Source organism: Labeo rohita, chromosome 3, assembly GCF_022985175.1.
Source record: "Labeo rohita strain BAU-BD-2019 chromosome 3, IGBB_LRoh.1.0, whole genome shotgun sequence".
NCBI lineage: Eukaryota > Metazoa > Chordata > Actinopteri > Cypriniformes > Cyprinidae > Labeo > Labeo rohita.
In genome coordinates this window covers 4,214,891-4,242,260 of record NC_066871.1, presented here as the reverse complement: position 1 = coordinate 4,242,260, position 27,370 = coordinate 4,214,891, and the positions used below count along the sequence as shown (strand labels likewise).

The following is a 27,370-nucleotide window of genomic DNA, read 5'->3' as shown; positions in this document are numbered from 1 at the left end:
TGACAGGACTGAATGATTAGGCTCCTCCCGAACCTACGTTTAGAACTTCATTTAAATGCACCAGTTCAGCCAGAATCTGAAGGTTGTACTTGCGTTGCCTTTGTGTTAAGAGAATTCCTTTGTTGTTGCATCATTGCAGAAAGGGGGTTTCCCAAGGTTGCTGATTGGAATGGCGGGAGTCGTGTATGCTGGTTGAAGTTTTGAGACAGGCACGAGGTCTAAGACACAGCTTAGCGTCAACTTAATTTAGAACACGAAACTCTCAACGGAAAGAAAAAGAAACTAGAGAAAAAGAAAGAGGAAATAAGATAACAAGACTAGATGGCAGATCTCCTCATAGTTTTAAAGGAGCGGCTGGCATGCAAGCCAGGGAGCGCTCAGAGAACGCAAAAAGCAGCAGCAAAAGTGATGGCAAAAAGCATGGCTAGGAGCGATGGCTAAGAGCCAAAACTAAAAGCAAAATTTTATGGTGTCTTGGGTTTTTAAATTCAGTTGCCAGACACCTCCCAAATGGTGTCTCAACCAATTAAACATGGTCTTAGTTTGGAATATTGCTAGGTTTCTCCTCCCAATACATAAATCAACATGTTATCTTATCAGTCACATGTCTGCATTTTCCCACTCTTGCAGAGTATAATTTGGACAAGATTTCCATAACAAGAATACAATTTTACAAAGTACAAAACACATTTTACAAAGAAATGAATGATAGAAACATTTAAAGCATGAATTTTCAAACTCATACACACCAAACACAAATATAAACCCTTATAAACACAATAAGTGATTAGAACATAATGGACAAATGTGTGGGTTACATACATGATGGGGGTTCCTGGCCAACAGGAATGAAAAGGTCAAAAGGGTATAGAAAGAATCTCAGTCTGGTCCTTGTCTTGGGTGGGGGAAACCACCCAACTACAGTAAGTCTCTGTCCTGAGTTGGGATTATCAATAATTGTGTTCTTTTGTGTTAATGTTGCAAGTTGTTCAAAGCTGTGAAGGAGTTGATTGGTTAGGCTTACTTCAGGCTGATGGCACCAGGGTATCATGGACAGATTTATGACGTTGTCTGGTTATCCTGGGCGTCTTAGTGGAATTTGGCCTAATCTAATCGAATCTTCAATTGTCTGATTCGCTCTGATAAGCTACATTCTTGCATTCCTTCAAAGTTATGAAATTCATTACCTGCTTCTATTAGGAATGTTGCTTCTTTTGATTGTTTAAGGAAAATACTCAAAACACATATTTTAGTAAAGCTTTTGATTAGTGATTGTTATTGTGACTATTGTTATTATACTGTATACAATGTATTATGTATGTATTATTACACAGTGTGTAAATCTGTATTCTGTAACACGTTGTATCATTTCAACTAATTATTATAACTAATAATTACTAATAACTTATTATTATTATTATTATTATATTATTATTATTATTATATTAATACAAGTCAGAAGTATTATTTTTTAATATTTGACAGTTATATCACCTATAAAGGTCAAACCATGTAAAATACATCTTAAAGTTGACAACTGCACATTTTTACAGACTACAGTGATCATTATAGGCTGCTCTCAGACAGCAGCAGAGGAGCTGGAGGAAACTACACCATTAGTTCTGCTGCTCTGAATCACACAGGAGTTTATGTGTGCAGAGCTGAGACAGATAAACCAGTGTACTATAATACCTTTAGCAACAGACAACCACTATGGGTCACTGGTGAGTTCAATCAGAACTTAAACGATCTTTAGTAAGAACAAAATTTTCATGCTTAAATCTGAAAAACTATCACTTGTTTCACTATCGATTGTCTTCTCAGGTGTTTCTCCTCCAGTGTCTCTGATCATCAGTCCCAGCAGAACTCAACACTTCACATCTGTCTCTCTCTCTCTGAGCTGTGAGGACCAGAGTGACTCTGATAGATGGACAGTGAGAAGATACACAGACATGTGGGGACTGAAAGATTGTTCATCATCAGACTGGGGATCACAAACTGGATCTACATGTACAATCAGCTACACCATCATATCACACACTGGAGTGTACTGGTGTCAGTCTGAATCTGGAGAAAACAGTCATCCTGTTAATATCACTGTACACTGTGAGTCTCTGTTTCTATATTTCTTTATATTTATTAATTTATATATTTCACTGGCAGTTACAATCCTTACATGAAGCAGGTTGATTAAACAAGTGCAGGAATATGGAATGTTATTTGTGCTACTAGGATTTAAATTTAAAGCGTAATTCAACAATGTCCATAATTGAAAAGGGATGCAACTCATAGAACCAGACTAGAGACTTTGGCTGTTTTGACTTCTTTCAGTAAGCAGCTGCCAAACTATTCCCCGGTAGTCACACAGAACTCACTAAAATGCCACTAAAATGTAGTTTCTACTTCTGTTTTCTTTTTTTTTTTTTTTTTTTTTTTTTTTTTATTATTTCACTGTTATGTTTCCTTTGTTTCTGTAGCTGGTGTGATTCTGGAGAGTCCTGTTCATCCTGTGACTGAAGGAGATACTCTGACCCTGCGCTGTTTATATTACCGTTCAACCCCACCAAACATCAGAGCTAATTTCTATAAAGATGGATCACTCATCCAGAATCAAACTACAGAGATGATCATCTCTACTGTCTCAAAGTCACATGAGGGTTTCTACTACTGCAAACACCCAAAGAGAGGAGAGTCACCCAAGAGCTGGATCTCAGTCACAGGTGAGAGTCAGTGAAACTGTGTGCTGATTTATTTCTTCATATATTCTTGTTCAGATATAGTGCATGATAAAGTGCTTCTGTGTCTCTTCTTCGTTGTCTCATTCAGATTCTCAGGTCTCTGTTCTCCACACACTCAGTTCTGTACTGGCAGTTTGTCCATATCTGCTAGTGACAGTCGTGCTGATTTTTAAAAGCTGCAGGATGAGAGGTAAAACACCCGAGTGATTACTATAAGTCATTATATTCAGATTTTATTGACCAACAACTTAGTCATTATCATCGTTTACACAATGTGGCTGAATTACATATGGACAAACATTTACATTTAATATTATATATGTTATCCTTTCCACTTTTGCATTTGGCTTGCTCTGTAGTGGATTTGCAAGGTACTTACGTGAAGTTTTATACAATAAGAATTGTGACTATGACTATACAAATCAATTGAATTGAAACAGTCTTGTTTTTTCATGTTTGTTTATTGGTCTGAAACACAGGAATGATATTCATAGTTTTGAGGAATTCTTTGTCATTATATGTTGATGAAATGTGGTGACATGTAAATGTAATGGATTTTAGCGTTAACCCCAATATGAGCAACAGTAATATTTACACTTAGTAATCATTTTATTGTTTAGTGTTAGTAACATTCCTATTTTGCATTAAATATGAATAAAACAAGATCTGAAGACTATAGTGTGAGCTTCTTTTTCTTCAATCTGTGGTTTATATTGCATCATTGCATGTCTTAATGCTTATTTTCTTTCTGAAGTACTTCCTCTTTCACCATAATTCTCTGTCATGTATTGACTCATGCCAGATGTGGCCTACAAGTTTCTCTTTTCTTGTGAAAAAAATAAAAAATCTAATAATAGTCAGTGTCCTCAGTTTTTTTTGTGTATCCTGAAGAAGGCTGTACAGCCGAAATGCGTAGATCTGCTTAACTATTTTAATGATTTAGCCCAGTTAATTAAAGACTTTACTATAGGAGTGCCTTGGTGTCATGAATCTGGCCAGTGACCTTCGGTTGCTCACGACTAGATGTCGCCCTCTCACTCCATTGACATTCACATTACACTGTTGCACCACACCCCTGACTACGTTCCCCATCAGCCATTGCACTGATCACCTGCATCCAATCAGAGACTCTATTTAAGCCTTGGACTTCCTCTTGCATTTTGCCAAGTATTGCTTAGCAAAGCCAGCTTGTCAATCCTTAGCCTAGTTCTTTCATGTTTCTAGACATAATCCTCATCTTGTTTTCTAGCCTTGTTATATCGTTTAGTCTATTTTGCTGCCTGCCCTTTGGAACTCAAGTCTGTCTTATTGGATTACCCGTTCTTGCCTAGCCCCTTGGATTACGTTCGCCGTTGATCAATTTTTTCAGCCATCAAAATATTGTTTCATTTCCCCTGTTCTTTAAGCAAGCCAGAATTTTATTTATTTTAATGCTGTGTCTGAGCTTTTCAATTTCATACAATGCGATTCATGTCAACGTTACTTTAGAAAATTTGCAGTTAGTCAGTGTGACAAGATTATAAACATTATCAAACAATTTTCTGTAACACATGAGATACATTTGTATGTCTATTATCTGTCATGACTTTCCTAAAGATCAGGAAGTCTTGGGTCTTTAACACAGTCTGTGTCTTTAACCGTCTGTCATCATTTGGTCAGTATGGAGCTCAGTCAACTTCCTCTTGTGCTCTGTGAGTATTATTTTCTCTGTGTTTTTTTTTTAGTGGATAATAATTGCTTGTATTATGAAAACGGTTTACTGATTTAGTCTTTCTTTCTTTCTTTCTTTCTTTATTTCTTTTGAAATCCAGCTGTAGTTCATAATATACGAGTAAACAATGAGCTTTAGAGTCATTCGGTTTTGTAGCTCTGTAGTTTTGTTTTGCATAGTTATTATCTTTGTTTCCTGAAGTAGATATTCACTATACTAATAAAAATTTGTTTTCAGTCCTTTGCTTGTTTTCAGACTGCTAAGTTTATTAATTGCTAATTCCCCAACCTTTGTCAAAATCTATAAAACATCAATCAGATGTTAATGATAATCTGGACACTTATATATAGACTGTATGCAGTCCTCCACAAACACTAGAGCATGAAACACTTCATGAAATTATGGTGTTTGAGAAGCAAAGCAGGAAGATGGATACCTTCATAAAATGTCTGATGTAAAATACACAGTTGATCAGCCCCATGTTCACACTGTAATAATAAGAGTTTTTTTCTCTTTGTGTTTTTAGTGCTGATTTCAAACATCCACTCTGGACACACTGAAGGTGATTCACAATTCAAAATAGTCCTGTGAAATGCATGAGGTTCAGAGGTTGTGGTTGTGTTTTTCCATTATCTAATGACACCGGTCTCATTGGTCTTTTGTTTAGTAACAGTTCCATTTGCTGGTCAGAAATAATGCTGATTTTTCCTTTGTTGATATCTTTGTCATTTTGTAAAATGCCAGTGTAAACTGCTATATCTGCACAACACTTTGTTGAATGATATGTCTCTTTGACTGCTTCACAGATAATACAGTATCTGTGCTATTAACTCAAAGTTTGGTAGTGAACATCAGCTAGAATTATCTTGAAGTTAAATCTTGGTTGTCCTTAAACTCTTTACATTGTGTGCTAAATGAAATGTTGGCCTCGCTTGGCTCCATATTTGCCATCTGCAAATGTTTTACATTCTCTGTGAAAATCTTAACACACTAATTACTTTCCAGTGAGAGGACAATATCATCTGCTTAAGGATTTTTACAACTCATGCTACTAATGATTTTATATTGACAGATATTCCCACACCAACTCTGACTGTGCAGCCACAAAGTCCTGTGTTCACTGGAGACTCAGTTACTCTGAGATGTGAGGTGGATCAGTCATGGGATGGATGGAAGTTTCTCTGGAGTAAAAACTCAAACACTGAATCTACTGAAGCTGCAACTAAAACAATTAATTCAGTGAAAGTCTCTGATGGAGGAGAGTACAGGTGCAGAGCACAAAGAGAAGGAGATTACACACCGTACAGTAAACCAGTAACAGTGATAATATACGGCAAGTATTTTTTCCTTTTATAGAGAAATGAAAATGAATGATGAATGAAATGATGAATACACAATGAAAATTATTTCAAAAGACTTATTTCAACAGCTATACAGAACAGAACTTCACTAACCCAATTTAGCATCTATTTTTCAATCAAACTGAACATAGACTAAAATCTATCTCTTTTTTTGCATTTATTTCTTATCACATTATTTTCATAGCGAATTGTTGTTGTTGTTGTTGTTGTACAGAAAGACCAAAAGCCAAAGTGACTATCAAACCTGATCAACGTGTATTCAGACGAGAGACAGTCACTCTCAGATGTGACATTGATGGTGAAGGAGTCACTAGCTGGCAGTACAGCTGGTATAAATACGGTTCAAGCAATGCTTTCAGTGATCAACAGGAACACACATTCAGGTCTGTTACTGAGTCTGACACAGGTAAATATTCCTGTTATGGAACAGAGAAACAAGGATCACGCTACTCACACTGCAGTGATGAAATTACACTGACAGTATCAGGTGAGTTTGATGATCTCTTCATACACACCCACACACACCCACCCACACACAAACATTTAACATGTTATTAATGAGTGATTTCTCTATTTCAGATAGAGCCCAGACAGTTTTAAGTGTTTCTCCACAGAAGTGGTTGACTGAAGGAGATCCAGTGACTCTGATCTGTGAGGTTTACGGCTCCTCTACAGGCTGGACATTCAACTGGTACACTCTAACGGTTTCATCAGGTAAGTTATAATCTGCTTTATGTTGTAACATTTGAAATAATAGATTTTATTCAAATCAAAAATATGATTCAGTATTAGTAAATCAGCCTGATATAACTATCTGATACCAGTATGAATGGCTAACCAAGCCTACTAAAGAAAGCTTGAAGGCAGATGGATGTCAAAACTAGAAGCAGCCTACACATAATATGTAACTGTACTTGTTAATATGAAGATGCATTTCTGTAGCTCTGACTAAGTGTCTAAAATGAGTTCAGCTGAGTGGTAAAGTTTACCCTCTTTAACTTAATGCTGTTGAACCAAATTTACAAAGTGAACTATAACAACACTAAAGTAAGCTTATCTTAAGCACGTGTGGTTTGTCAATCAGATGCATGTTCAAGTTGCATTTGTTACTATGACAAACCCGTGGGCTTTCTTTTAGAGTCCTTATTGGCCATTAGAAAAAAAAAAAATGAATACATGAATAATTTAAAATTAAGGTAAGTTAAAGACACACTCATCATAAAAAGCAGGGGTGGTGAACTCCAGTCCTGAAGAGCTGCAGTCCTGCAGAGTTCAGCTCTAGCCCTAATAGAAACTCACCTGCCTGTAGCTTCCTAGTGACCCTTCAGACCTTGATTACCTTGTTCAGGTGTGTTTGATTAGGATTGAAGCAAAACTCTACAGGGCTGCGGCTCTCCAGGACCGACGTTTATCACCCCTGTTATAGAGGTATGTCATAAGTTCTTCTTTATTAATTATATTGCATGATGCACTAAAATTTTATCATACAGGGTTGGCTCTAGACATGGGCAGTCATTATCAGCTGCTCTCAGACAGCAGCAGAGGAGCTGGAGGAAACTACACTGTCTTCTGCTTCTGCTGCTCTAAATCACACAGGAGTTTATGTGTGCAGAGCAGAGAGAGGAAAACCAGCTTATAACACAACCATCAGCAACAAACAACCACTATGGGTCACTGGTGAGTTCACACAGAACCTAAATGATTTGTTTATCTTTAATAAAGAGAATTTTTCAATTCTTAAACATTTACAAATTGTAGCTGTAATTGTCTTCTCAGGTGTTTTTCCTCCAGTGTCTCTGATCATCAGTCCCAGCACAACTCAACACTTCACATCTGTCTCTCTCTCTCTGAGCTGTGAGGACCAGAGTAACTCTGATAGATGGACAGTGAGAAGATACACAGACAGTGAACGGCTAGAAGATTGTTCATCATCAGACTGGGGATCACAAACAGGATCTACATGTACAATCAGATCCACCAGCACATCACACACTGGAGTGTACTGGTGTCGGTCTAAATCTGGAGAGAACAGTCATCCTGTTAATATCACTGTATACTGTGAGTCTGTACTTCTGTATTTATTCAATTCACTGGCAGTTTACAGTAAATGCATAAAGAAAGTTAATTAAATAAGTGCAGGATGCATCAGTGGTCTTATATTTGCATTCAGCTCATGTTTCCTTTGTTTCTGTAGCTGGTGTGATTCTGGAGGGTCCTGTTCATCCTGTGACTGAAGGAGATACTCTGACTCTACACTGTTTATATAAACATTCAACCTCACCAAACATCAGAGCTGATTTCTATAAAGATGAATCACTCATCCAGAATCAAACTACAGAGATGATCATCTCTACTGTCTCAAAGTCACATGAGGGTTTCTACTACTGCAAACACCCAAAGAGAGGAGAGTCACCCAAGAGCTGGATCTCAGTCAGAGGTCAAGCTGTAGATCAAGAAATGCTGTTGAAATGTTTCTATATCATTTACTTTTGTCTTAATGTAAACTCTATGTATTACATCTTCAGCAGCCTCAAGATCTGATGGTTTCAATCTCATGATAATTGGAGTGACTGCAGGACTGACTGTCACATTTTTGATCATTGTCTTCTTGGTCCTGTTGTGGCGCTACAGAAACAACAAAGGTTCATCATCTGCCATATTAAAATTTCAATGACACATTTGCAGACACTACTGTCTGTTATCCTATGTGTCACGGTACGTGCTGGATAGATGAGTCGAGAGACGAGATACGATACAAATAACAATTTAATATAACTCTTAGTAGGAACAGGCAGGAACAGAACGATAATCCACACACATCCAAATAACGTCAAGGACCGACAGCAAACTCAAATCACAAGCAGACTTATAAAGGGTGGTGATTAAGACACAGACAGGTGTAGTAAATAAACTAATCAGGACAAAATGAGGACAGGAAGAACCAAATATGGGCACAATGGGAAAAACAAACATAAACAGTCCAAATGGCACACAGAACTCTGACATTACTCCCCCCTCCCGGAAGGCGCGACCTCGCGGCGTGGAAAGGGAGTGAAAATAATAAAGTCATTGTGGGAGGAGGCTCTGGTGGCGGACGGTCTTCCGGGAGGAGGACAATAAACAAAGTCCAGGGTGGTGACGACGGAGGGAGGAGCCAGGGAGAACTCAGGAGGGACCCGGAGCAGGAGGAGCCATGCGAGACCCAGACCACAGCCATCATGACGACCCACGGTGGAGCCGACGGAGGGAGGAGCCATGGTGGAGAAAAGGCTGACGACTCCAGGGGGCGACCGAAGGAGGCGGAGCCGCTGGCGGAGGAGCTGGCGGAGGAGCCCGAGGCGGAGACGGAGAGCCGAAGATCCAGGGCGACACCGAGGATCCGGAGGGCCAAGGCGGAGCCCTAGGCTCTGGCGACCGAGGCGTAGGCGGAGATCCGAAGGTCCGCGGCGGAGCCGGAGCGACAGAGGATGGAGGCTGTGCCAGAGGGAGGAAGGAGGTCCACAGAGCCGGTGGGACGGAGTGACGAGGCGCAGCCGTAGGAACAGAGTCCTGAGGTGATGAAGGGCCGACGACCGACCAGGGCGGAGCCGGAAAGACGAGGGAGCCCGGTGGAGCTGGTGGACCGATGGGCGACGATGGAGACGAGGGCGCTGAGAGCCGTGGTGAAGCCGCAGGGTCGGAGGGCTGAGGCGGAGTTCTGGACTCTGAGGCTGGAGGCGGAGATGAGGGATCCTCCAGCCCTGACGCCAATGGAAGCTGGCAGACCCGCGGCGAGCCCACTGCACAGGTGGTGGGCTGAGGGTGAGCAGAGGGGCTGTCAGGGGACAGCGGTGAGCAGACAGATGTTGACATAGGCAGAAGAGGGAGGGTGGGTGGGGATTCCATACAGGCAGGCATAACGAGACAGGTAGATACTTCTGTAAAGAAGTCTATTAAATCCCCAGAGTTATTCTCTAGATCTTCCGTAGAAAAGTCAATCAAGTCCCCAGAGTTATCCTCTAGATCTTCCGTAGAAAAGTCAATCAAGTCCCCAGAGTTATCATCCAGCTCACCCCCAGCAGTGGTGCAGTGGGCAGGGCTCTCCATAGCCCTCACTTGCTCCATCTTGCACTCCCCCGTCATGGTAGATGTAGCCGGCTCTCGCACCTGATCGGATGTGTAGGGCTCTGGCTCTGTGGCGATCTTTAGCTCTGTCGCTCGTGGCTCTGGCTCGTCATCCGCGGTGGGCTCGGGCTCAAACTCCGCGTGTCGGGGTGCTGGTTGGCTGGGCTCTGGGTCTTGAGTGGGGCTGGTGTCATCCTCCGCGGTCAACGAAGATCTACAGGACACCAGCACCCACTCCATGTAGTCGGCGAAGCTCTCTCGTGGACCCTCCCCAGACAGCTGCGCTTTCGTGGCGATGTTCAGTCCTGCACGGTAAAATGTGCAAAGGCTGCTGTCCGGGAAGTGTGTGAGTGGTACGAGGTGGACAAAGTCTCTAGTGTGGTCCACGAGAGAGCGATTCCCCTGCTCCAGGAGAAGGAGGAGGACAGCAGGGTTATCCATAACGAAAAACAAAAAAACAAACACTGAGAAAAAAAAAAAAACGGAAAAAATAAAGCAGGGAAACGCCGGGGATAAACTGTAGGGTCGGTCCTTCTGTCACGGTACGTGCTGGATAGATGAGTCGAGAGACGAGATACGATACAAATAACAATTTAATATAACTCTTAGTAGGAACAGGCAGGAACAGAACGATAATCCACACACATCCAAATAACGTCAAGGACCGACAGCAAACTCAAATCACAAGCAGACTTATAAAGGGTGGTGATTAAGACACAGACAGGTGTAGTAAATAAACTAATCAGGACAAAATGAGGACAGGAAGAACCAAATATGGGCACAATGGGAAAAACAAACATAAACAGTCCAAATGGCACACAGAACTCTGACACTATGTCAGTCTAAGCTGGTTTTCTGGTCTTAGCGGGTCTGCCAACCTGGTAAAGCTGGTATATTTGATAGTATCAAAAGGATTTAGGGTAGTTTTCAGCTTGGCTGCCTGAGAGACCATTTTAAACAAATACTTAAAAATGCTCCTAGTTCCTTATATTTTCATTATCAATAATATCTTCTGTTGGATTGAAGGAATTCATGCTATGCCTGACAAAAATAATTTTACAAATGCATTGAAATTATTTCATGTGTTAATTTATTACAGGAACTGCTCATATTTATGACTCTATTGATGCAACTATTAATAAAGGCATAAGCACAGGTAACTAATGATATAATTTAAAGTAGTTTATGTCATGATGTTTTTCCTGAAACAGTAGTTCTTTTCTACTTAATTCCTAAATCTTGGGTTAATGTTCTTATTTCCATATTTGCTGTCAGTGTCATTGATTGGACGAAAAAAGCACACAACATGTTTACATAACAGCTCTAGCTTTGCACATCCATATGTTACATATGGCTGACTATACTATTAAGTTTTTTCCTGATTTAACTTATAAAAGTATAAAACACTCAAAAACACATTCAAATTCATGTGTTTTTTTTCAGCGTTTGACATTTCCCCTTCTAACAGTGAAACAAATGTTCATACAACACATTGTGCGTTCGGTGTGTAAAGCATGTGAATAAGAGGCGTGCAAATAAGTGTCTCTTGCTAAGCATCTAGCAGTAACATTCTAACACCAAATCTTTTCACACTGCACATGTCACTGCACATGACAGTGTAGGTGGGCTGACTGAACTCACCTATGCTGAGATTGAACTCAAATCTACCAAGAAACAGAAGAAAAAGAAAGACAACAAGGGAAAAACAAGTCTGTTATTTTATGATCACAACAGCAGCTCATTTGATTTAATTTCTCCATCAACTCTAAATAACAACAAAAATAACAACAGTAAGTGTAAACACCTGTTTGTGTCTGTGAACTGTAAAATATACCTGATCCAAAAGGTCATTGCATGCAGATTACAGTATGTTGATTTTGAGGTAAATTAGTCAAATTAAATCATTTTAATAATGAAAAAAATATATAATAGAATTGTAATAGAACAATATCATGCCTTAACTCTAGAGATTTTATAAATATCTTATAAATAAGATATAATAAGATAAACAATATAAGAATTAAATCAAATGTTGCATAAAAATTGGCATTTTAGCATTTTGAATTAATTTCTGTATTTTCAGGTGCTGGATCTAATGATGTGACATATGCTCAGATTAAATAAACACCAAGATGAGAATTTTTTAATCCCAGGACATTTAGGCTGAGAAGGGCTGGAGAATGACCAGGATCATCAATGCCTTATCTTTTTGATATTGAGAACTTGATGGCAGTAGATTTACCAGAACTCAGTATTAGTGACACAAGTCTTCATGTGCTTCATGCTAAAAATGCATGCTTTGAAAAGCAATGAGCTAATTATACATTGTAATTATACATTTTTTGTTTTTGTACAGTTTTTTCCCCCTGCATTTTGAATTCTGTACCACATTGGGTTGCGTTTTAGGGTTAAAGGAATGTATGTAGCAAATAATTTGTATGCATGTATGGGTGTGGTGCAACAGTCTGTGTAATGTGAATGTCAATAGAATAAGAGGGCAACATCTAGTGGTGAGTGGACTGAAGGCCACAGGCCAGATTCGTGACACCTATGTTTAGGCACATTGTTGGCGTGTTACTATTTTGAGCCAACTGACCAACTAAATCATGGATAGTATTAAACAAAGCTATAAAAAGAGAACACTTTCCACTCAAGACAGTTGAAGAAGTGATTAGTGAAATGCCAAATGTAAAAGTCTTTTCTGTGTTAGATACTAACCATGGATTTTGGCAAATTCAAGATGAAGTTTCAAGCTTTGTACATTTAATACACCTCTTCGCAGATACTGTTTCAAGAGGTTACCTTTCGTTGTATCATCAGCTCCAGAAGTCTTCCAGAAGTACATAGCTCAGAGGGTTAAAGGGGTCATCGGATGCCCATTGTCAACAAGATAAATTCTTTAGGGTCTTAATGAAAAGTCGATAACATACTTTGGTTACAATTTCTCAGTAGTAGTGTAAAACAACACCCTTTTTATCTAGTCAAAAACAGCTCTGTTCACAGTGAGCCATTTCGGTGCATGTCCCTTTAAATGCTAATGAGCTCTGCTCACCACCCCTCTCTTCTGTGGAGTGATGAGCAGTTCTTTGAGAGACTGTAAACTTTAGCCATCATTAGGAAAGGCAATCTGCAAAGTTTCATAAAAAAAAAAAAAAAAAAAAAAAAAAAAAACCTATACTTACTTCTGTAGTTAAAGATGGATTACAAATAATTTGCATGAGCATAGATGCATTTAGGTAGATCGGGGGGCGCATTCCCTTCAAAAACAAATGTAATCCTCTGTGTCTTCAGTGGCTCAGATGCCGGGAAATAAATGATGACTGCTATGTTCATTATTATATCCAAAAACAAAACACCTCAATCATTTAGGAGACATTCCTCTCTACACCTGCTCTGGTGTCGAAACAATGGCGAACAGTTTACAGCTCACTCAGGGTGGGTCTTGATCTGAGAAAGTGATTATTATTATTTGTGTAACGGGGAGTGAGAGATGAGAGGCGAGCGGATCCAAATGCGAGCTTTTATTTAATGGACGAAGCAAAGACATGGTCAGACAGGCAGGGTCAAACAGGAGCAAACAGGAATATCACAGGAGAGACGTAGAGAATAATCCAAAGACACGAGCGAGAGTCAGGTAGGCAGGTGGCGAGCAGTCGAGACGAGAAGGGCCAGGCGTGGGGACTAAACACTGGGAACTAGGAACTCGGGAACAACGAAACTAGGGAACGCTAACAATAGAACACAAGAACAACTCACAATACTCCGTGGTTTGAATGGGGAAAGTCCGGGGCTTTTATAGAGCTGCTGATTGGTCACGGAGACAGATACAATCAGCGTGATGGATACTGGGAGATGTAGTCCGGGGTGTGGTGCAACAGTCAGAGTGTAATGATGGGGTGAGAGTGACATCTGGTGGTGAGCGGACCGCGGAACACCGACCAGATTCGTAACAATTTGGGATTTTTTTTTAAAAAAGGCAGATTTTTATCATTATAGGGTGGATGTGTACACACTGCCAACACACATTTATATTCAAACAACATGTAAAAGTGAATTTTGCAGTGTCACTCAGTGTAATTGCCAGAGTGAAAAACCTGTACAGACCATCAAAAATCTTCTAAAGAAGTTGCAAGAAAGTCAAGGAAATCCTTACATTGCTCTTCTTGAGTACAGGAATACATCACTAGTGAAATTATCTCCTGCACAGCTTCTTATGGGCTGTAGACTGAAAGCCACACTACCAAAAATAAATAAATGACTACAGTCACAACTGCACAAGGATGTTCAGAAAAGCCTAAAGGACAGACTTGTGGAGCAAGAAATGTGCCTACTCTGAGTGAAGGAGAAAAGGTGAGACAGTGCATCTGTAGTGTTTTAAAGCCATGACAAGCCAAGATCCTACCTTGTTCTAAGACAGGATGGCGGAATCTACAGAAGAAATCGAAAACACCTGCTCAAGACAAAATTCACACATTCAGGACTCATTTGATCCAGATCTGTCATGAGAACTCTCAGAAGATTTTAGTATGGTAATGGATATATTAATCAGCTTATGCCAAGTAGTTTAACATTGATTATCATCAGTTTGCATTAACGACCCACCAGCTTACGCTATCTGGAGTTTCATGACAGAACTTGCCATATAAAAATGAAATCTGAATTTATCAGTTTGATAAATTGTAATTCATGGCAACATTTCTGTGGAAAATGTGCATGTTAGTTTTTGTGACATTTACTGAAAACATGTTACAGGATTATCAACATTATCAAAAATTTATTTCTGTAACACATGAACACATCTGTGTGTCTCTGATCTGTCATGATGTTTCTAAAGATCTGACTGCAGGTTTCAGGGAGCCTTGAGTCTTTAACAGTCTGTGTCTATAACCATCTGTCATCATTCTGTCAGTATGGGGCTCAGTCAACTTCCTCTTGTGCTCTGTGAGTATTATTTAATCTGTATGTATTTCATTTGATGATAACTCCTTTTATAATATGAATAGGATTAAGTGATTTAGTGATCCTTATTTTTTTCCCTTTCTGCTCTCAGAGATTCAAATCCACAATAAATGAGTAAACAATGAACTTTAGAGGGCAAGTATGCAGTTAGTGCTGTTTGTGAAAAAGAAATGTTTTGTTGCGTTTACTGTAGGTCAGTCTGTTTCTCAGTCATTTGGTTTTGAACTCTGTGATGGTGTTTGTTGAATCAGTTCTGTACTTTTGTTTTTCATAGTTATTGTCTTTGTTGCCTTAATTCGATTTTCACTAATATTTTACATTTAGTAAGAATGCATTTTAGTCCACTGCTTTTAAATTCCATGAACAGTTGTCTGCTTTGTCAAAATCTATAAAAGATCATATGTTTATGTTTGTCTGGATACATTTATTTATATGTGCAGCCCTACACAAAACAAACTAGAGCATGAAACACCTCAGAATGAAAATGGTGTTTGACACCATTTGCTGTGAAAATTTAAATGCACTAATTATTTACCAGTTAGAGGGTGAGATGAAACATATCCACCTTCAGAACTCATGCTACTAATCATATTATACTGACAGACCTTACCACACCAACTCTGACTGTGTGGCCACAGAGTTCATTGTTCACTGGAGACTCAGTTACTCTGAGATGTGAGGTGGATCAGTCATGGGATGGATTGGAGTTTTTCTGGAGTAAAGACTCAAACCCTGAATCTACTGAATTTGCAACTAAAACAATAGATTCAGTGAAAGTCTCTGACGGAGGAGAGTACAGGTGCAGAGCACGAAGAGGATGAAATTACACACATTACAGTGAACCAGTGATGACAATACATGGCAAGTATTTTTCATCACATAATGAACTGCTCTGAGAACACAATGAAAATGTGAAAAGCAAGTAACTGTTCATAGATATTATATATTTATTTGTTATATTATCACTTCATTTATTTATTTACTTATGTATTTATTTATCTATTGTGTTAATTATCATTTTACAGAAAGACCAAAAGCCAAAGTGACCATTAAACCTGATCAAAATGTATTCAGAGGAGAGACAGTCACTCTCAGATGTGACACTGATGGTGAAGGAGTCACTAGTTGGCTGTACAGCTGGTATAAAAAAGATTCAGTGGATGTTTTCAGTGAACTACATGGAACACACATTCAGTCCTGTTAGTAAGTCTAATGCAGGTAAATACTCATGTTATGGAAGAGAGACTGAAGGATCACGAACATCAAACATCAGTGATGCAGTTACACTGACAGTATCAGGTGAGTTTGATTTTTCGTAATAAATACATACAGGTTTATCATGTTATAAATGAATGATTTCTCAATTTCAGATAGGGTCCAGGCAGTTTTAAGTGTTTCTCCACAGACATGGTTGACTGAAGGAGATTCAGCGACTCTGATCTGTACGGTTTACGGCTCCTCTACAGACTGGACATTCAGATGGTACATTCTGATGCACTCGGCTTTCTCAGGTAAAATATAATGTGCTTCATGTGGTAACTTTAAATTAAAGGGATAGTTCATTAAGAAATGAGCATTATCGTTAACGTCATAATTTTCTCACCCTAATGTTGTTTCAAAACTGTATGATGTTTTCCCCTCTCTGTTGAACACAAAAGAAAATAATTTGAAGAATGCTGGTAACCAAACAGTTGCTGGTAACCATTTACTTCCATAGCAATTTTTATTCCATAGTTTTTCTGAGAACTGTCCCTCAAATCAAAATTATTATAGTTGATCTAACTATATCCCAACCCAAACATGTATACATGAACCTGTGTTACCTAGCATTTATTGCCTGGAAGGAGCAAAAACACCTAAGTGTCTAAATTTAGTTTAGTTAAGTGAAAATGTGTACTGTCTTTAACTTAATGCTGTTGAACCAAATGCATGAAGCAAAACTATTTACTGCAGACAAAGCAGACAGGTCACACTTTATTTTAAGGTCCAGTTCTCGCTATTTATATAGAAATTATAGAAATAGGAATATAGAATATAGAAATTAGAAATTATATAATAATTTAGAAATTAATCCCTTTAGTGAACATATGCGCATTCTCACTTTATACAGACAGCAACAATCATTATCAGCTGCTCTCAGACAGCAGCAGAGGAGCTGGAGGAAAGTACAGTCTCAGTTCTGCTGCTCCAAATCACTCAGGAGTTTATGTGTTCAGAGCAGAGAGAGAAAAAACACTTAAATGATTGGTTATTATTTACTAACTAACCAACTATAGGCATAAATCACCCTAATCTGAGGTTGCCCCCCCTTAAAATATCATTACAAGCGACTCTGTGTATTGTAAATAGTATAATGGACATATACTTAAAATAACCGTGTAAGTAGTAAAACAATATAACCGTGAAATAAAAAAACGTTTTAAGTTCAGAAAAGTTTTAAGTCCTCCCTCCCTTGCCTAACAGTGGTTTGGTCCATAGCCTGCTTTCCCCTCCTTTACCGATACACACATGAGTCTGGTGGGAGAGTGCAAAGTTTTTCAGTAGTTATGTGTAAGTGATTTAGGCTGTCAAGGCTATTTTATTAACTTTCAGCATCGGGTAAAGTGATTCTTTCTCTTTAATACAGAAGATGCTGAATCATTAATAAATTAGTCTTGACAAAAAATGATGATATCCGATGTATTTTTCTGTAAGCGATTATAAGGTTACTAAGCTTAGTTTACCGTAGCTTGTCAAGCACTAACACATCAATAAGCCTGTGTGTGAACTGATATTAGGCTAATATTGTAGACCTACCGATGTGTTGGGTGTTGCTCAATATGACGTTAAGTGGCAGATCAGTGGGCTTGCTGCAGTTGAAAATCTAAATAAGAGATGTCCTCATATAATATGTCATGAATCTGGCCGGTGACCTTCGGTCTGCTCACCACCAGATGTTGCTCTCGCACTTTCATTCACACAGACTGTTACACTACACCCTGGACTACGTCTCCCATCACCCATCGTGCTGATTTCGCCAACACCTGTGGCTAGTCAGACGTGCTATATAAGCCCTGGACTTTTCCACTGTTACTTACCGAGTATTGTGGTGTTTTCTATGGTTGTTTCGCATATCTTCTGTGTTCCCTAGTTCCCTAGTTCCCGAGCTCCCTTAGTTTAGCTTTCTGGCCTGGCCATCTTGTTTTGTCTGTCTCGCTGCCTGCCTTTTGGACTACTCGCTTGTTTCACGGATGACCCCTTCGCTTTTCCCCCCCTGGATTACGTTTGCCGATTTTCGCCTGCTTCTTGGACTATTCTTGTGTCTCGATCCAATATACCTGTTTGCCATTGTCTACCCTGCCTGTTCGACCATGTCTTTGTCTTGCCCTACAAATAAAGCTTTGCATTTGGATCTGCTCGCCTCTCGTCTCCCTCTCCACGTTACAATATGACCGTGTGATGAACCTATGAACCAAACTCATATTTAAACAGCATGCTATGTACACATGCTGTGTACACTTATATATCCTTATAAGTTGAATTTTGGCTGTACTATTTGTGTCCCCTTCAAAAATTGCTCTTGAGAAATTTTATGTTTATTGTCCCCCCCTACTGTTAGATGAAATTTATGCCTTTGTAACTAACTAAGGCCCTGTTTACAATAGTGCAGTTTCGTTTTAATACGGCGTTTTAAAATGAAAACGATCCTCGTCTACACTGCCGTTTCTCTCTGCGTTTCATAAATGAGCTCTGTCCACACTACACAACCAAAAACGCATGCCACATGACTATTCACGCAGGTAACCAAAGATATGTACAGATACATGCCCTATACGGACACGTCTATGTGCTTGGATTGGTCGAATGATGCATCTACCTGCACAAATCTATGGGTACAACAATGAGCATGATGTTATTGTTTACACGGTCATCAAGGATACTGATCATCAGTTCCAGCAGAACTCAACACTTCTCATCTGACTCTCTCTCTCTGAGCTGTGAGGACCAGAGTAACTCTGATAGATGGACAGTGAGAAGATACACAGACAGTGGGCGGCTGGAATATTGTTCATCATCAGACTGGGACAGGATCTACATGTACAATCAGCTACACCACAACATCACACACTGGAGTGTACTGGTGTCAGTCTGAATCTGGAGAGAAATATCATCCTGTTAATATCACTGTACATTGTGAGTCTGTGTTAATTTGACTGCAGTTTACAATCAATGAGCAAAACAGGTTGATTACACAAGTGCAGAATGCATCAGTGGTCAAAAAACATGTACACTACATAACCTTGGTTCCCTGAGATAACAGGAATGGGTGTTGCATGAAACGCTATGGGGAAACTCCTGTTTACTCTGAAGACTGAAGCCTTATTTGTTCCAAATGCCATTTCATCAGAATCTTATGACTAAAGGGAGTCTATCCAAGTTACCAAAAACCTATCTATAGTGCTGTTCTATAAACAAGTGCAGAACAAAGCCGCTCTGTGAGCAAAACCCAAGCACATTTGCAATGAGGGTGTCTAAGAAGCATTAACTAATAATGAGACCCAGGTCCTGAGGCTGGGGTCTGTGGACCTTCTGGTGGAGTGGGCCCTTAATCCTGCAGCACACTGTAAATCAGCGTTTCTCAATTCCAGTCCTTACACCACACCGCTCTGCATATTTTGTATGTGTCTCTTATCACGTACAACGTTTGTTCTATTGGAATGTAAGTGCCCTGCGAAGTGGACATCACAGGATTTTCTGCCATGATTCCAGTTCGAAGCGAGCATATATGTTCCATTTAACAGTCATTAAAGCGTGCAAGACATGAATTTAAATTGTATTTATTTACAGATGCATTTATGTCACACTTCAAACTTCTCTAGTAAGATTCGTCTATGTGTGAAGACGCAGCGGCCCAGCGCATTAATAAATGATCCGAAGTGAAGTAAACTTCAATGGATTTCCTCTGCTCAGGGAGTAGGGAACAATGAATATGAATACTGTGTAGGAACCATGTCAATTGGAACACAGTTCATGTACGGAGCCTTCTGGCAACTTGGTGCCGTGACCTGGAAGGGAGTGATGTTTAGGGGGGTGAGTGTAACGGAGGCCAGCGGTAGGTGCTGTGCAGGTAAACCTCTCTTGCCATGAGAGCAGTCTGTCTCAGTGAATGCAGCCTCAGTGTGGGGGCGGCCCAGGCAAGTGATGACAATGATTTGCTACAACACTACAGAAATGTGCTCCTTTGTGATCGCCAGATGGCTGCAGGGGGGAATTAGGCTTCAGTATTTAAAGTAAACAGGAGTTTTCTCATAGCGTTTCACACAGTGTGAGAGAACGTTTTCAACCATTTTCTTGTTGTTTTTGTTGTTGTTACCATATTTTTTATACAATCTTACTATTTGCCATCATTGCATTTTTTCTCTGTTTCTGTAGCTGGTGTGATTCTGGAGAGTCCTGTTCATCCTGTGACTGAAGGAGATACTCTGACTCTACACTGTTTATATCAACAGTCAACCCCACCAGACCTCACAGCTGATTTCTATAAAGATGAATCACTCAAACTACAGAGATGATCATCTCTAATGTCACAAAGTCACATGAGGGTTTCTACTACTGCAAACACCCAGAGAGTGGAGAGTCACCCAAGAGCTGGATCTCAGTCAGAGGTGAGAGTCAATGAAACTGTTAGCCTATTTATTTATTCATATGCTCTCTTTCAGATATAGTGCATGATAAAGTGCTTGTGTGTCTGTTTTTTATTGTCTCATTCAGAATCTCAGATCTCTGTTCTCCACACACTCAGTTCTGTACTGGCAGTTTGTCCATATCTGCTAGTGACAGTCGTGCTGATTGTCAAATGCTGCAGGATGAGAGGTAAACAACACCTGAGTAATTTGAAGTCATAGAAATCATCATTTATACAATGTGACTGAATTACATATGGACAAACATTTATATGTTTTTGTATGTATGCTTTATATACATTTCCCCCCTTTCCACTATTGCATTTAGCTTGCTCTCTAGTGTGTTTTTAAGATACTTGGTGAAGTTTTAACAATAAGAATTGTGAATGTTTTTTTTTTTTTTTTAAATATTGATGTTTTGAGTTGTGAAACACAGGAATGATGTCCATAGTTTTAAGAAATCCTTTGTCATTATGTTGATGACATGTAGTGACATATTAATATAATGTGTAAGCAATTTAGAAAACTGTAAAAAGGTTAGAGATTTAAGAAAAACTTTTAACCCCAGGTATGAGCAACAGTAATATTTACACTTAGTATTAATTTTATTGTTTAGTGTTAGTAACATTCCTATTTTGCATTAAACGTGAATAAAACAAGATCCGAAGACTATCATGTGAGCTTCTTTCTCTTGAATCTGTGGTTTATATTGCATCATAGCACCAGAAATGTCTTAATACTTATTTTCTTGCTGAAGTACTTACTCTTTACCATAACTCTCTGTCATGTATTGACTCATGTCAGATGTGACCTACATGTTTCTTTTTGAAACAAACAAACAAACAAACAAACAAACAAACAAAATCTAAGAATAGTCAGTGTCCTTAGATTTTTTTTAACTGACTGTTGCTATTCAATTTACAGTGTGAAAAAAATAACAATCAGCATACAGTATTAAACATCTGAAGTGGATCAAAGTTGTCCTAAAACCAAAACAATGCTTTGTTCTTGTCTTAGGACAACTGATGTTTTTTTTTTTTTTTTGATCCACTTCAAATGTTGACTAGTCTGATTCCCGAACTAATGACCTGTACAATCCTGTTCTTTTTAGGGCAAACGATTAAAAATTAATAGGAGTTATTAGCTACTGAAATAAGGCTCGCTGAAACTGCTAATTAACAAACTCGGAGGACCTCAGTACTCTCAAAAAGGAATTCATTACCCTTAATTTAACTGAAGAAAGTATTTGCACACAATTTAATTTTGTTCATTCAAATTAAATCTGTTTACTTAGATCAGCACAGTTTAGTTGGTTTAGGTCAATTTAATTTAATCTAGTATGTTGTGGGACCAAATCTTTTTTTTTTTTTTTTTTTTTTTTTCATTAATGTATTGATGTTTAATTTTTTATCTTTAAACAAACAATTGTGTCCAAAGAACAAACAAATACTGACACTAGAATACATATTGTACACTAAGTGGCCCAGGAAAAAAAGTAACATGTATTTAAAATACATTTATTTCATGCTAAGTATAGTTCAAATCTATTAACATATTTACTGACACTCAAAACTTGCTAATATAAATATTATAATTAAACATTATTTAGAGTACTACTTGTGCATAATGCAGATTTCTTAATATTATGCCTAAAATGTGTTTTAATGTCACTATTGATAATGATTGTATGGTCTTTGAATAATATCATTCTTTAAATGCAAGATATTTGAAGTGTACCTGAAGTGTACTTGCAATAGTTCCACTTTACTACAATCACATATACTTAAGTGTATCTTTGGTTGGACTTCAGCACTTCTTACACACAATTAAAGTGCATTAAGCAAAAAATCTGTTCCAGTTTAGCAGACTTTAAGTATACCCATTTAGTACACCAAAAGTACAAGTAGAGGCTATTTTTTATTAAGCATAGAAATAGATAGAGATGAGCTCATAGTAATAGTTTGGTTTGTTCTATTTCAGCTCATTGGCATTGAACAGTATCAGAGGAGCAGCAGTTGTTCTTTAGTTTCTGCTGTTTCCATAAAGTTATAAAAGTAAAACATTTCACCATTACATAAAAGAGCCATCAAAATATTGTTTAATTTTCCCTGTTCTTTAAACAAACCAGAATGTTATTTATTCTCATAATGCCAAGTCTGAGCTCTTCAATTTGATACAATATGATTTATGTCAACATTTTTGTAGAAAACATGCATGTTAGTCAGTCTGACATTTTCTGAAAACGTGTTACACGATTATTAACATTATTAGATTTTCTGTAACACATGAATTACATTTGTATGTCTTTAATCTGTCATGATTCTAAAGATCTGCAGGTTTCAGGAAGTCTTAATTCTTTAACACAGTCTGTGCTTTTAACCGTCTGTCATTTCTTGGTCAGTATGGAGCTCAGTCAACTTCCTCTTGTGCTCTGTGAGTATTATTTTTTACTCTGTGTATTTCAGTTGATAATAACTGCTTGTATTATGAAAAGGGTTTACTGATTTTGTGTTTTTTTTTTCTTTCAGTTTCACTCTCAGAAATTGAGTCAGTTGAGTCAGTTTCAGTATTGTGCTTGGTTTGCTGAATCAGTTCTGTAGTTTTGTTTTGCATAGTTACTGTCTTTGTTTCCTTAAATAGATATCCACCAAACTTTATATGTAGTAAAAATGTATTTTTAGTACTCTGCTTGTCTTCAGATTGATAACTTTAAATTTCCTAACCAGTTCTCTCTGCTATAAAAAAAATAAATACAAAATACTGATAATCTCTCTCTGTTAATCTATAAAATATCAATCAGATGTCTTAATGTTCACTTATGTATAGACTGTATGTAGTCCTCCACAAAAAAACTAGAGCATGAAACGCTTCATTATGAAATTATGGTGTTTGAGAAGCAAGAAGGAAGAAGATGGATACGTTCATAAAATGTCTAAAATATACAGTTGATCAGCTTCATGTTCACATTGTAATGAATTGTTTTCTTTATGTTTTTAGTGCTGATTTCAAATATCCAATCTGGACACACTGAAGGTGATGCACAAAATTCAAAATAGTCTTGTTAAACGTAAAAACATAGAGAATGTGGTTGTGTTTTCCATCATTTATTGACACCGAGCCACTATTTTCTTTTGCTTATAAATTTGAACTAACAGAATTTTTTTTCAAATCAAAAATATGATTTAATGTAAGTTAACCTGATCTAACAACCTGAGCCCAGTATGAATGGCTAACCTACTAAAGAAGGCTTGAAGACCAATGGATGTCTAAACTAGAAGCAGCATACAGATAATATTAAGCTATACTTGTTATTATGAAGCTCTGTAGCTCTGATTGATTTTAAGTTTGTAATTGTAATTTTACCTGAAATGACCACCCAAAATAGATCATATCAACATTACCTAAGTAAATATGCTCATTCAAGTATGAGCATTTACTGCTTGGATTGAGCAAGAACACCTACATTTCTAAAATGAGTTCAGCTGAGTGATAAAGTTTACCCTCTTTAACTTTGCTGTTTAACCCAATGTACGAAACGAACGATAACAACGCTGAAATAAGTAAATCTTAAGCATAGTTTATCTGTCAATCAGATGCATTTTAAAGTCGCAGTTGTTACTATAACAAACCAGTCCACTTTCTTTCAGAATCGTCGTTGGTATGTTGCATACAGTAATGCACTAAAATTGTAATCACTCAGGGTTGGCTCTAGACAAGGGCAGTTCTAATAAGCTCCTTTCAGACAGCAGCAGAGGAGCTGGAGGAAACTACACTGTCAGTTCTGCTGCTCTAAAACACACAGGAGTTTATGTGTGCAGAGCAGAGAGAGGAACAACAGCCTATAACACAACTCTCAGCAACAAACAACCACTATGGGTCACTGGTGAGTTCAAACAGAACTTACAGTAAATTATTAGTTCATGTTTAATAAAGACAATTTACTAAGTTCTCAAACATTTCTTGTCTTCATTTCTTGTAATTGTCTTCTCAGGTGTTTCTCCTCATCAGTCCCAACAGAACTCAACACTTCACATCTGTCTCTCTCTCTCTCTGAGCTGTGAGGACCAGAATAACTCTGATAGATTGACAGTGAGAAAATACACAGACAATAAGCAACTGGAATATTTTTCATCATCAGACTGGGGATCACAAACAGGATCTACATGTACAATCAGCTCCACCATCACACCAGACTGTTTTCAGCTTGGCTGCCTGAGAGACCATTTTGAACAAGTTGCTTTGTATATTTAAATTGTTCCAAATTAGCCATATATGTATGTGTTTTTCCTCAAAAATATTTAAATAATCATTTCATGTTTGACTAGGAAGAAGATCTCAGTCTCCCTCTAGTGTCAGTCAACAGCAGAACAGCAGTCAGACATCAGAGCAGAACCAGAGTAAAGTGGGAAACAGCACACTGCTGTCAGGTCAGTGTTTACCCACTACCAAAAATAAATAGTTAAAAATGGACCAAGTTCCTTGTATTTTCACTGTCAACAATATCTTCTGTTGGAGTGGATTTAATTGAACTGAATTCATAATATGCATGACAAAAATCATTTTAAAAATGTATTGAAATTATTTAATGTGTTAATTTATTACAGGAACTGCTCATATTTATGACTCTATTGATACAACTATTAATAAAGATATAAGCACAGGTGACTGATGATGTCATTCAACATTTAAGTCATAATGTTTTCCCCGAAAAAGTAGTTATTTTCTACTGTTTGTACTATATATTCCTAAATCCTGGGTCAATGTTCTTATTTCCATATTTGCTGTGTCAGTATTATTGAATGGTCAAACACAGCACACAACATGTTTACATAACAGCTCTTGCATCTGTTATTGTGTTTAAATGATGATTATGTTGGCCGTGTGCTGAAAAAAGAGTGTTCTGAGTATTTTGACCACTGCTGACCCACTGATAAGTCAAAGATCTGAAGGATTTCAGTGGCTTATGTGATATATGCTGATTCTTACCAGTAACAACAAGCTTACTGTAAGCCTAAACAGTAAGGCTAAATGGCTAATTAGGAAATACCACAAGACATTACATGGTGTCAGAAGTTCATGATGGATCAGCTAAAACCTCCAAATGAACTGAGCTTTCAAGATAACACTGCAGAGAATTGGCGAACCTGGATAAAGTAGTTAGCTATATCTCACTGCAAGCACAGGAAAGATTTAGGGCCCTATCATACACTCGGCACAGTGCAACGCCAGGCATGACACAAATGTTTTTTGCTAGTTTCAGCCCGATGCAGTTATCATTTTCACGTCCAGTGCCTTGTTGTTTAAATAGCAAATGGACTTAAATAGCGTGCTGGTCTAAAAATAAGGTAGCCTATGTTCAGGCACATTGTTGGCGTGTTGCTATTTTCAAACAGATTCAAACAGGTGAAGTTCCCAGCTTTGCACATTTAATAGACACTTTGGCAGATACTGTTTCAAGAGGTTACCTTTTGTTGTATCATCAGCTCCAGAAGTCTTCCAGAACTACATAGCTCAGAGGCTTAAAGACCTGGAAGGAGTTGTGAACATCATGGATAACATCCTAATGTGGGGGGAAAGGAAAGGAAAGGATAGGAAAGGAAAGGAAAGGAAAGGAAAGTAAGTATAAGGCTAAGTATGGTCACTGATACTTTGAATTTGTGCTCTGCATTTCATGCATTCAAGTGCACACACACAGCAGTGAGAAGTGAACAAACACATACACACTGTGAACACACCCAGAGCAGTGGGCAGCCAATGCTGCGGTGCCCGGGGAGCAGTTGGGGGTTCGGTGCCTCGCTCAACCTCAGTTGTGGTATTGAGGGTGGAGAGAGCACTAGTTATTCACTCCCCACACCTAATCCCTGCGGGACCATAGACTCGAACCCATGACTTTTGGGTTACAAATCTGACTCTCTAACTGTTGACCATGACTGCCCCAAAATGTAAAACAACATGATGAAAGGCTCAGGCAACTTTATAAGCATTAATATGAAATGAAATTGGAAAAAATGCAAGATCAGAATGTCAGAAAAAAGTAGGGTACAAACTGAGTGGAGACAGACCAAGACAAGATCAAAGCAATTGTGGAGATACCTAACCCATAAGACAAAGATGCCATGAGGTTTTTAGGCATGGTTCAGTACCTTGCAAAGTTCATTCCAAAATGGTCAGAGATCAGTACACCACTGAGCAAACTAATGGAAAGTGATGTAGCATGGCACTAGGAAACATCATAGCAAAAGGGTTCTGAGAAGCTGAAGACACAACTGAGCAGTGCCACAGACAAGAACTTCCTGTCTTGACAGACAGAGTGTGGGCGAAGGTAGGAGTTTAAGAGCTGATGTCTTTCACTTCAGCCAAGCAGACTACCTGCTATGTGTGGACTACGTCTTGAAATTTTCTGCAGTTGCAAAGCTAACACAGACTAAAATTCAATTTGTAAGAATGGCACTGAAATCTATTTTTGCAAGACATGGGATGCCAGATGAATTTGTTTCAGATAACAGGCCACAGTTTGCAAGTGTGCAAATCGGCATCTTCAGAGACTACTAGGAGTCCAAACTCTTAGCTTCAAGTCTGAGATATCCTTAGTGCAATGACCACTAAGGATACTAAGTGAGCCACACTTAATTGCGATTCATGGCAACATTTCTGTAGAAAACTTGCATGTTAGTCATTGTGACATTTTCTGAAAACATGTTACAATATAATCAGCATTATCAAAATATTTTCTGTAACACATGAGGTACATTTGTGTGTCTCTGATCTGTCATGATGTTCCTAAAGATCTGACTGCAGGTTTCAGGAAGTCTTGAGCCTTTACCAGTCTGTGTC

General features: G+C 38.4%; 2 pseudogenes; both read left to right on the top strand.

Moving 5' to 3' along the window:
• LOC127158053 (Fc receptor-like protein 5) overlaps positions 1-8,484 on the top strand; it is a 28,380-nt pseudogene extending 19,896 nt beyond the window's left edge.
• A 6,340-nt stretch (positions 8,485-14,824) lies between these two features.
• On the top strand, positions 14,825-27,351 carry LOC127158036 (Fc receptor-like protein 5; annotated as a pseudogene).
• Positions 27,352-27,370: the final 19 nt, after the last annotated feature.